Raw genomic sequence first — 9,444 nt, forward strand, 5'->3', positions numbered from 1 at the left:
CTTATCCCCCTTGGTAATTATCCAGAATTAGGATTAAGGTTTTTAATATGTGTACAGAAATTCCAAAACATACTACCGTATTTTCCGGAGTATAAGACGACTTTCTAAACCATGAAAATCTTCTCAAAAGTCGGGGGTTGTCTTATACGCCCAGTCATCTTATATGCCGGAAAATACGGTAGGTTCATATCTACTGGAGTTTCTAGATTGCATTTTTGGAACCTGGTGGGTTGTTGTTTTTTTAATGCTTCGTTACAATGGGTCAACTTGGATAGTTCACAGAAGCCCAAGTAAAGCAAGTTTAGTCTTAATATTTAATCAAGCTTCTATAGTCTAGCAATAATTAGGAGAACAAGAAAAGTTTGCATCTCTACAAAAATGACACATCATAGTATTAATAGTGATACCAAGATGTGGTTAATTGCGCTATTCATTGTGAGATACAAACATTGTTAATTTTATAAGATATGTTTGCTTGGAAGTGTTTACTTTTGCATTTCTAGTATCCAGAGACAAATTACATCTTTTTATCAGCAGACTGATTAGTCATTTGTGTATTAATCTGTCAGCAAATTCTCAATTTCAAGTGTTTAACTGCCTTATTAAACATACATTAAGATTCTATTTTACATGGTCACGTACAAGCCACTTTTTAGTTATACTTAGATCTACCCATTGAGATTTATTTATAGTGTCAATTCAGCTCTTGGAAGAACTCACCCTAGCTGGTATCCAGTTGCTGTCTCTCTGAGAAGAAGAGATCAGCAAATCAATGGAGCATCTCATATTAAAAGGTAAAAAAAAGTTATTATAAAATTATGTTATGCAACTAAGAGAGATTTGATAAATGGGGAAGGAGACGCCAATCCCCCCAACACTATAAGGAACTCATGCTTTATTCTGCTACCAAAAAAAACGCTAAAACATTTCTAGAACAAATGAAATTATTTTTTCTCCAAAATCTATATTAAATTGATTTCTGTTGTTCAAATTCAATAGGACTTGCTCAGTGGGATTATGTCTCAGTTTCTGTCCTTGGTATGTGTATGTAAAGGATTTTAGTTGGACTGGAAATGGTCTGCTGCTGAAATACTAGAATACTGTCACCAGACATTCAATAAATAATGCTAAACTTGGTAGACCACAAGGTCAGACTCATTAGAATTTGTTTCATATGTTATATTCAGTGGGGTTATATTTTGTTTAAGGAAAAGTAAATAAGTAAGTACAATCCTGTCATTTCCTCTAGAATACATTCTCTCATTGCATCTTTTTCTAGTTATAGTCCCCATGAGTTGATTAGGATTGGCATTTTCCAGCTGAATGTCAATAATTTCACTGCTTTCAGCAATTTACATAAGCAGGTTGAAATTCTCAAAGGATAGTTTTCTGTGAGAAAAATCAAAACCCTTTTCAGCTAGGGCAATTAATGTTGCTGATTTTCAAATCTGGGCAAATCAGATATGATTAACATTTATGAGTAATGTATCTATATAGAATAAAACTATATTTCTGGAACAGTCATATTTTATAAATAAAATACAGTGTTCAGCACTTGGTTATTTGAAATGCACCCTAAAAACCAAGAATAAAACAAGACCAGAAATGGAAAAAACAGGCAAAGCATGTCAACATATAGGTAGTCCTCAATATACGATCGTAATTGAGTCCAACATTTCTGCTGTTAAGTGAGACATTTGTGAAGTGAGCTTTGCCCCATTTTATGACCTTCCTTGCCACAGTTGTTAAGTGAATCACTGCAGTTGTTAACTTAGCAATACAATTAACTGAATATGGCTTCCCGTTGGTTTTGCTTGTCAAAAGGTTGCAAAAGGTGATCAAATAATCTTGGGACACTGCAACCATTATAAATATGAGCCAGTTGCCAAGAGTCTAAATTTTGATCACATGACCAGGGGAGTGCTACAGTGGTCATAAGTGTGAAAAACAGTCATAAGTCACTTTTTTCTGTGCCGTTATAACTAAATGAACTCTTGTAAATCGAGAATTACCTATATTACCAATAGCATTTAGACTTAAATACTACTTTGGTGTTTTACAGCCCTTTCTAAGCAGTTTATGGAGTCAGCCTATTGCCCCCAACAATCTGGGTCCTCATTTTACCGATCTTGGAAGGATGGAAGGCTGAATCAACCTTGAGCCGGTCAGAAACAAACTGCTGATCATCAACAGAATAATTAGGAGATAATGAAGTTGCAGTTTCAGTCTTCTATGGCTCTCTGCTTTCATTAAACAACATTCTAGGACAGACATGTCAAACACAAAGCCCTGGGGCTGGATGCGGCCTGCGATGTGGTTTCATGTGGCCCACGAAGCCATTCTGGAAACAGTGAGGGAATGGCTCCCGCTGCCTTGGCCCTGGCCGCCCAGGAGCCAATGTACAATTTTGTGATAGCCATCTATGCTGAAACACATTCAGTCTTAGCTCCACAAGGCAGTCTGGAAACAGCGAGGAACCAGCACCTGCCGTGTTGGTCCCACCCCCTGGGCGCACGCTGGGGAGGTGTCACCCTTTGTGAGGAATGAAAAAATGCACCATCGCCTGGAAGTGGCCAGCAAATGGCCCTTGCCTACTTCACATATCCGACTTGATGGGCTCCCAGCGAGGGGTTTCGGCAGGCTCTTCCAGTGGACCATGCCTTGGCGCTTGCCCTGGTCCCACCCCCTTCTGCCAGAGACCCTCAGATCTGTCCCACTCTTGCCGAGGCCCCCACAGGCACCCTTGACGCAAACAACGTAGAGCTGGCCATGTCCACCCAGTAGGCCACACCCACCCTGGCCACACCTACCCCCCTCCCTGAGGACAACCGCAGTGCTGATGTGGCCCTCAATGAAATTAAGTTTGACACCCCTGTTCTAGGATATCCTAGAAATTGTCGTAGTGTATGCCCCCCCCAATATTGATCATGTGCACACACTCTACCATCCAGTACTTTATATTCCTATTCATGTATCAGTGAAAGTGAAAAGTATATAAGGCAAACATGTAAAAGTGGATTCTATGTCATCACAAAAAAACAGTTCATGCTTCCTTTTGTCTCAGATAGTTTTTTTTTTAAATTTGCTCCCAGACAGCTACGGTATGACAGAGAATATTCATTTATTTTTATCTTGTCTTTATTTTTTATCAATAACTCAAGGTAGCAAACATACTTAATGCTCTTTCCTCTTCCTGTTTTCCCCACCATAATAACCCCACAAGGTGGGTTATAATCTATAAATGTTTTGTTTTCAATGTAAAGTATATGCATTTTTTACAAACATACAGAACATTACAGGTAACGGCACACAATCTAGCATGAAGAAAAAGCAGGCAAGAAAAATGAGAAAGTAACAATTAGGAGGAGTAAACATTTAAAAAGAACAAAAACAAAGCAGCATATATTTTCCACCTTAAGCAATGCATTAAAAACTCAGAAGCCTCTCCTCTGATAAAACCATTGCAAGAGCAATGAAAAGGCATATAACACTAACTTAGCTCCATATTGAATCCTGGTAGCTTCAGTCTATGAGATTGTAGCAGATACCTCCTTGAAAACTCCAACTCTGTTGTGTTTTGGCTATAAAAAAGGAAAACCCCATATTTTGAATTATTAGGAGGGGTTAGGGAAATAACTGGATATGTAGAATGCCTTCCCATAGATTTACAGAGAACATATTTATGGAGCAGCATTTTTTTCTTAAGAATATCAGGCAGCTGGAAAGTGTAATTAACAACACAATCTCTTAGATGCTTATTCAAAATTAATAGTGGGGTGGCTTTTGTTAGAAATGGAAAGCTGAAGTAAATGGATTGTTCATCGGATCCAGCTGGCTGTTCTTGAATTATAATTAAGGCTCAAGCATCTGTGCTGCTTATTATAAATAGACAGTAGAAGAGTGGTAGATTTTGTGTTAGAAGTTGCTTCCATGGGAAAGAAGTAGAGTTCTTAAATAAGTAGAAAAAGCAATGCAAGGAGAGCCTACTATGAACTACATCTCTCACCATTGCTTACCATTGGCTGTAGTGATTGGGATGCTGGGAGGTAAAGGCAGAATCTGGTATAAACCCATTTGGTTGTTTTTTTTTTAATGGAATTTTATATATGAAGAACATGACAAATGAAACTCTTTTCCGGGTTCCTTCATATTCTGAAGTAATTGCACAGAATGATCTTTTTGAATCTTGCTGTGTTGGTTGCGACATATCTTTATAAAGGATATCAAGTAGTTTTGGAAGAACACAGACTTAGCTACCATATTTCTGACCATTACACCAACTTCTGAATTGACTTCTAATGCACAGATGCTCCTGGTGAAGAGTAATCCCATTATCACTATATTTATATCTGGAAAGAAAGATTGAAAACTCCCAGCTCTGTTGTGTTTTGGCTATAAAAAAGGAAAACCCCATGTTTTGAATTATTAGGAGGGGTTAGGGAAATAACTGGATATGTAGAATGCCTTCCCATAGATTTACAGAGAACACATTTATGGAGCAGCATTTTTTTCTTAAGAATATCAGGCAGCAGGAAAGTGTAATTAACAACACAATCTCTTAGATGCTTATTCAAAATCAAACAGTTTAATTAAAAGCTGGCTGATACCATACATACTTATCCTACATGAGAGTAAGGCTTCCTCCTCCATTTAGCTCATTCAAGTCAAATCTTTTGTTGACGATCTAAAGAATAAACAATGGTCAAGGCTTCCAGAGAAAGACTTGATGGTGTTTCTTGTCTAACATTATTTTTTTCTTCCTGATAAGAAAGGAAACATCCAAGTTAGCAAGATGAGATGAGTTGTATGCATTTCTTTTCTCTCCAATTACAGTAATTGAATAATACATCTAATATTTGAGGGTGAATAGGCTTGAAATTTTTGCTTAAATATAAAAAGATTTTTTTCCATTTATTGTGTCTGAGTCTTGAAGACTGCCTGGCAAGTCCCTGCAGTGTACTTTGCAAGCTTTTTCAAAAGTGGCTTGCCATTGCCTCCTTCCTAGGGCTGATGAAGTGACTGGCTCAAGTCATCTAATTGGCTTCATGCGCAAGGCAGGATTAGAACTTGCAATATCCTGGTTTTTAACCTTATGGCTTAACTGTTACACCAAACTGACTATCCAATTTGGTGAGCTTCCTTTGTATTATAAATTTTTACATTATAAAGCTTCTTTTGTTTTAATTAACTTTTAGTTTTTTTATGTGTAAGGAAGGGGGAAAGAATTATTAAACAAATGATATTCATATAAATGTTTGCAATGAATTACTTTGGGTTTTTTGGAGCATAGTCCCAATATACCACTCAAGAAAAAAGCAAGCATGAATCTTGGTACATAAAATTGTGCTCCCTATTGTAATGGTTACTTTTATAATAAAAGTTTATTTTTAATGAAAGAGTTAACTCCTATCAAATTTGCATGCCGTGAAAAAAGCCCAGTAACTGCCTTTCAGACTTGGACAAGTAGAGCAGCACTTGCACGTAAGAAGAGAAATTACGGTATGTGGGGTTTTTTTTCTTTTGTGTTTTCTTTTGGTGAAGGTATATATCAAATCTGTAATGTATCAAATAATGTATTAAATTTATATTTAATGAAACTTCACTGTGAAGGAGTGAAGGAAAGTTTTAAAATTCTGGCTGATGAGCTCTATGCTTGTTTCAGACACAAATGTGGCATCTCATTAAATGGCAGCAATGACTTTATCCTATTATCTGCCTACTTAAAGAAAAATAAAAGCATGCAGAGTAACTCACATTTTAAAATGCATAAGACTTTGTGACAGAGGCAGAAATGCAAATACTCTGTCAAGAGAGGGGGTCTAGGGCAACTCGACGGGGCCATCTTGCCACAGGACAATCTTTAGGGGATAACTCAATGTGATAAACGTTATCTGCCACTGTTTTTTTCTACATTATTTCCATTTTTGTCAATGAAAATGTCAAAGAAACAGTGGCCGATAATTATCGCATTGAGTTATTCCACATGGATTGTCTTGTGGCACAATGGCTGAGTTATTCCGTGAGGAGTTGTCCTGTGGCAAGTTGGCGTCCCATTCAGTCAAGAGAATGGATAACTTTAGTACATTCTAGATCTTTTGGATCTTTTTGCTGACTCACGAATTCTGGGAGTTGAAGTCCACAGGTCATAAAGAGACCATAGCTTCCCATCCCTCCCTAGAGCATTGCCATGCAAACTAGTGTTTATGACAGCTTTTCCCAAGCTGGTGCTCATCATTGTTGGAAGGTGGAAAAGGGGGTAGGAACCGTCCCTCCATCAAAGGTATGTCTTATGCAGCTGGGGAAAACCATCTCCGTTCACCCTTGGTGGAACTTCTTTCATCTTAGATAAAATTGATAAGAGCCAGGTTCAGTCTTCATGACCGACCAAAATTAAGTTAACAGAAGCCATTGTTTAGAAAAAGGCACTTTTTCCAAACAACTGGCTTCTAAAGAGGCAATATGCACAGCATCATGTACTTTCTAATGAGATATATTTGATCAATAAAACTCATTGTTGCAATTTCTTGGTTAACGCCTTCTAAATCTGGTGCTATGTAATCAAATAGAGGTCAGTACACGGAGAATTCTGCAGATTTGTCATAAAGCAAATTCAACACAAGTATATTTTGTTAGAGGTAGAAAATTTTATTTAAGAAAGTCAGATGCTTTATATGGTGCATTTGGCTTCTGTTCCTGCATTACCTATTTATATTTTCCAAATAATTCATTTAAAGCTTGAGTGGAGTATAAATTTGGTTTGAAGTTAGATAGCACTTAATTCTTGTAACAAATGGTGGACTTCCTAAAAACCATGAACCTTTCCAGACCATTCAGGCTTTCTTGGGTACTTAGCAAATTTATTGAAATAGAAAATATTACCATTTTCTGATGTAGTAAAATAAACTCACCAAATATAACATTTTGTTGTAATATTGTGATATAATGTCATTAATCCTGATTTCCTACTGAGAATTCATTGGAAGGTTGGGTTCTAGTTTTTGAAACAAAAATGTTAAAAATACATTGCAACTTTGCAGTTTTCCACATTTCCACATAACAACAAAACTACGAGTGTATCCAATTAACTTTTCTAAGCATTCTGGAAAATAAATAGAACTAAATCTCTTACTATTTGAACATCATCACATTTTTATTTAAAATTTACTTTCTGCATACAGTTGGATTAAGATCTTGGATCAGGTTTCTTTCTTTAATGGCAACAATAATGATAAATGTCTTGCTTATGCTGTGAAATGTCCTGACATTTCAGAAGTATCAAAAGGGACAGCCAGAAGGATCCCTTGGGGATGCGATGCTGTGGTGGAAACAGCTTCCCTTTCATTTGGGATAATGGCAACGCCAGAAAGATGACTTCATCATCCAGACCTGGGAAAATCAGTGGTGAGTTAGCCTGTTCAGTTGATCTCCTCCTGTTTTCCTAAGTGATTATGGAATCCAGAAACCTGAGGGACAAGGACAGTCCCATCTATGAGCAGCCATATTCCCAGCCATGAACTTAAAGTTAGTTGTGGCAGGACAACAGAATTAGGGTGCCCAGGTGCTAAGAGGCCCCAAAAGCCAATTTGCCAAATCCCTACCTTCAAAGTCAAGAGCTTGCTGTTGAAACTGGCTTGACCGCTCTCTTCAGACAAGTGAGTAATGTCAACAGATAGCCTTGTTATTTTACGAATACTGTTTCAGAGGTAAAGAACAGGCACAGAAATAAGGAAGAGATGGGGCTTGGGATGTGAAGAAGAATTTGCTTAAGCTCCCTTGTCCAAGACGTTCTTTCCCAGCCTGGTGTTTTCTAAATGTGTTGGACTTCAACTCTTGATCAGCTAACTCAGTGGTCTCAATATTTATGGAAATCACCAGACTGGCAAGGCTAGTCTGATCAGTATTAATCTAATACATTATAACAGTGGACAAATGAGGGCAAATATTACTCATCCTCACTTAAAGGCACATCCTGTATAATTACATTTGTTTTACATACAAATGCATGTTATTTGTATCCAAAGCGGGCTTTGGACTTTCCTGATCTTGCCCTGTAGCTGAACAAGATTAGGAAAATACATATATTTTTCCTGAACCCATGTAGCTCTTATGGAAGGAAGAACTAACTGGTTTAAGGTATATAACAAGGATACGTAAGCCAGATGTGAAGCATCTTTGTCTAATTTGGATCCATGTCTTGTAATTGTCCAGCATACAACCATGCAGTTGGGATTCTGGAAGGTTTGGGGTAACTTGTGGCCTCTCAGGATCAGTTCCCCATTAGAATAAAAATCACGTGTCTTGCAGATGTGGGAAATGTGCCAACCTACTTGGGTTGCAGAAAGCTTTGAACCTGCTTGAATGTTGCCAAGTAAAAAGGTGAGAACTCCCCTCTTGCATATCTAGACAAGCACTCAGAGAGGCAGACAAGTACCTTTCTTCCTGATTATACAGGCAGAGAAAACATTTTTATCTTTTTTTTTAAGGGAATTTACCCTGAAGTGGTATGATCCCCATTCTCCACCATTTATCATATGTATCTTCTCAACAATCTGTCTTTCCTCCAAGAAGGAGATGTGTGTGTCCTGTGATAGTTGAAGGAGAAATATTTAGGTCACTAGTCCTAGCTAGAGGTTAATTATGATCAACTGCAAGACAGCAGCAATTCCCTTGCCAAATAACATCTCCTGTCAGGCTTGTGGGTCCATGTGTTAGGAGGATGGTGGGGGTGATACATAGGTGCCAGAGCCTGTTCTGTGGACATGCAGATTATGTGGAGCAGCCTATGTGAATAGACTGCTATTACCGTCCTCCCACAAGTTTTGTCCTTGAGCTTATCTTACTCGTTAGAATTAATGAAACAAACAGGACATGTAACTGGGCTGTTGGCCTTCTTCAACATATTACCATTTGAGTTGCATGTTAATTTATAGCACAATAGAGGTTTGCCAAATGCCAGCTAGGTAGAATAACCACAGCAAAGAAAGTAATTGTTGAGAAACCACTATGCTTTTTTATTGGTTTATGCCCTTTTGTGTTGTAAATGGATAGTTTCCCTTTAAATAAATACTGTTTTTGAAAAGTTTATGCTGTTCGTGTGGGTTTTTTCTTCCTAAGAGTCTGTTCAGAGAACATTGCAAAGGTACACAATGTTTTTCTATTGCTGATGCTCAGTTACTGTGACATAGCTTCCTGGATTAAAAACAACAACAAGCTGTGCATAAAGCAGAGCACTCCTTAGAGGAAGATGAAGTGACCTGTGGCATTTTTGAAGTAAAGAAAACCATTGTACAATCACCTCTTAAAGCCTGGGTCTTTTTTTTTTTTTTTTTTTTTTTTTTTTTTTTTTTTTTTTTTTTTTTTGGAATGAGTCAACTGTGTTCTTACTAGAAAATACAAAGTAAGTTTGCTTACATTATGCACAGAAGTGGCAATAGCCCAGAAATT

The 9,444-nt window shown here is 37.5% G+C and overlaps 1 long non-coding RNA gene across 1 annotated transcript; it reads left to right on the plus strand.

The window, feature by feature from the left end:
• The first annotated feature begins 2,763 nt into the window (after positions 1–2,763).
• On the plus strand, positions 2,764–9,082 carry LOC120300072. The gene is made up of 2 exons (XR_005554536.1): positions 2,764–7,401; positions 8,305–9,082. It is a non-coding gene; the product is annotated as an uncharacterized LOC120300072 (long non-coding RNA).
• Positions 9,083–9,444: the final 362 nt, after the last annotated feature.

This window comes from Crotalus tigris, unplaced genomic scaffold, assembly GCF_016545835.1.
Source record: "Crotalus tigris isolate CLP2741 ecotype Arizona unplaced genomic scaffold, ASM1654583v1 scf7180000024338.4412243, whole genome shotgun sequence".
Classification (NCBI taxonomy): domain Eukaryota; kingdom Metazoa; phylum Chordata; class Lepidosauria; order Squamata; family Viperidae; genus Crotalus; species Crotalus tigris.